This window comes from Lonchura striata, chromosome 1A (assembly GCF_050655825.1).
Source record: "Lonchura striata isolate lonStrDom1 chromosome 1A, ASM5065582v1, whole genome shotgun sequence".
In the NCBI taxonomy this organism is placed as follows: domain Eukaryota; kingdom Metazoa; phylum Chordata; class Aves; order Passeriformes; family Estrildidae; genus Lonchura; species Lonchura striata.
Window position 1 is genome coordinate 35,647,307 of NC_140741.1, and position 3,196 is coordinate 35,650,502.

A 3,196-nucleotide genomic window follows, 5' to 3' on the forward strand; every position below is an offset into this window, starting at 1 on the left:
CGGTCAAGGGCTTAAGTAGCTTCTTCCTTTGGATTTCCCACAACAGGAACTCAGTGGGTGATAGTAATGCAGTCATGACGTAGCAGATGTCGTATGGTACAACAGTATGTCCAGTAAAAGTGAGGTCAGTTGATTTTTGAAATATGGTGACCGACCCACATCCATAATCTTTTGCTGATTTGCAAAGCTCTTTAACTTCAGCATACGGTATCATTTGCCAGCACGGGTTCCCCCCGCCCCGGTTAACAATCACTGGAGCCACCAATGGGTCTAAGTCCTGGGCGAGCTCTAAATTCCTGTCCTTAACAGCCTCCGTTCGGATCCTTGCCCAACTTCCCCCTGGCCTGATGGCACAGTCAGGGGAGTCGCCACCCTCACCCGGGGATGAGTAATGGCACACTGCGGCACGGTGCCTCCGACTGACCAGACGGGTGCCATGTTTGGAGCCTGGCAGGCCAACATGTCTGGCTTCTGGCCAGGCCCACTTGCGGTACCGGCAGCGGGGAGAGGGGTGTGGCCAGAGGCAGGGCCTGACCACCCATGAGGCGTGGTCAGGGGCGTGGCCCTCCCGGAGGTCTGACCACCCCCAGAAGGGCAGCCAGGGGAGGGGCCGAGGGTGAGGAAGAGGCGGGTCCTAACGCATACGTAATCGAGGAGGTGGGAGGGGAGGGACCTGGTGCAGGGGTGGAGCTCGGCACTTGGGGGATGGTTGGGGAAGGGCAAGAACACCTGAGGGTGGAGGTGAAGGGATACCATTTTGAGTCCGATCAGGGTTAGTTTGTGAAATGGAGGAGTTGACCATGTGGCCGATGCCATCTTGTCCTACAGCAGTGACAGAACTGGGGATAGAATCAGGGACTGAATGAGGACAGGGGTTTGCAGGATTAAGGGAGCGGGCAGGGCTCAGACTGGTGTGGCCAGTACCAGCCTGAGCAAGGGACAGGGGAGGACAGGAGACAGCACTTTTCTGGTGGCAGCCTTGTGCCTTTAGGCAGGGTCTGCGTCCTGTCCCACCCTTAGGGGAAGAAGGGGTAGAAAAGGAGAGGGAGGGATGTGAAAACTGGGGTGAACTGGGGTCCCAAATTCCCTCCTTTCCCCTTAATAACTTAAAAATTGAATGAAATAATGGATAAAATTTCCTCACCCTAAAGTTCCCATTCTCTTGTTCCCTATATATACATTTTCCCACTTTTCCCCAAAACTGAGATGATAATATCTCTTCCCTGGTAACCTCTGGGAAGTATTTGAACAGAAAACAAACAAAAGACTTCAAATCCCATTTTGAAAACGAAGCATCTCCCTGAACTAGGATACCCTTAACTTGGAGATATATCTCTCACTGAGGAAGGGATAGATGAATTCCCATCGCACAAAATTCCCCCCACAAAGCAAAGGAAGAACTGAACAAAACGAGCCTGTGTGTGTGTGTGTGTACCCCCTCCAGCAGCCTGCATTCACCCAAAGTTGACACACAGATGAAAGGAAAGGACTCTGTGGGGGCTGGTCAGCTGCTGCTGGTCCTCCTTGTTCACCAAACGCTCCCTCCCTGGAGCGGCAAGCATATGTCCAGTGATGAAATCCAGGCAGCTGCTGGCAGACCAGGTGGAATGGTCTTTGTACAACTAAGGGGCAACTCCTCCTGGAGCTGTGCCCAAACGACGCTTAAATCCAGGCACAGAGGCTCACAGAGTCTCAGTGACGAGGAGATGCTCTTGGGGAACTGGACAACAAATGGTCAGCTGTCTGAGTGGGCCCCATGTTGGGCGCCAGCCACGGCCTTGCGGGCAGATGTCACCTTGAGGGCCACCTTCCCAAGAGCGAACTCCTTGGTTGGTGCAGCCAGCTCCTGAGATCCTCCAGGTGCTCAAGGTGCAGGTGTAGTAATGAAGGCTAACCAGTGAAGCAAGAGAGGCTGGTTCCTTGAAATCCCAGCTCTGTTTATTGTGGAGCAACAAAACAGGCTGAAGGGCTCAGAGCACCAGAAGGAAGAAGGAGAAGAAGGAGAAGAAGAAGGAGGAGGAGGAGGAGGAGGAGGAGCAGGAGGAGGAGCAGGAGGAGGAGCAGGAGCAGGAGCAGGAGCAGGAGCAGGAGCAGGAGCAGGAGCAGGAGAAGGAGCAGGAGGAGAAGGAGAAGGAGAAGGAGAAGAAGAAGAAAAGAAGAAGAAGAAAAGAAGGAAGAAGAAGAAGACCTGAGTGAGGGAGGGTCTAGGGTATATAACTGGGACAGGGTAGGAGGGGTAACTGGGGAAGGGAGCCAACCAGGGAAGAGGCAAGGGGAGGAGCAGGGATGGGGTGATCAGGAAACAACCAATGGGGGGGCAGGGGGAGGTAACAATTTAAAGGGGCCAATGGAAAACACAGAACAATGAATTTTCTAGAACATGGGACTGCACAGTAACTTGATGGACAGAAAAAGGGGTGTAGCTCCTCATACAATGGTCTTTTCCCATGGCATCTCAATCTCCCATTTCCCTTTCCATATCCTACAGACCAGAGCTACAGCCCTACATATATCCACATATCCTCTATAATTAGGAATCAACCTCTCCTTCTCATGCACAGGAGCCAATCCTATTGGTGTCTAGATCATGTCCCAGGCCTCACAAAAGACAGCATGAAATTTAAAATTTTTTTTAAACACCATTACAGTAGTTAGGGCATTCAGGGGTGGCTCAGATATGAGACCCTTCAGTTACAAGGAGTCATATACAGAAAGTATCTTCCAATGTAAAAAGCTGAAGGAAACCCCAGTTTTCTCATGCATATGCTTTTGACACATTTTCAAGTCAGTGTTTCAAATTACACTGCAATGTCGAAAACAGCCCTCAACTTTCAAGCAGAGTGCTTTAAGCAGTTGGCTCGTGGTCAAAGCAAAACATGCAACATAGAAGAGGACACAGGGACACGTATGTTATCTCTGGAACATCTCCGTTGGAAAGGCTCCTGGCCTGCTAAAGGCAAACTCCCAAGGAATATTCACAGCTGACAGCTCTTGACAAAGAAAGTCATCTCCTCTCCGGTGAGCATTAGTTTCGGGCAAGTGCCTCCTCCTCGCACGCCCCGCTGGGTTGCTGGGCTGTTTCCCGCTCAATTGCCATCCCGGGCGCATTTCCGCGGAGCGCTGGCGCTGCGGAGCGGGGCGCGGGGCGGCCGCGCCATTGGCGGGCAGGGAGGTGTGTCCCGCGGCCGGCCCGCGG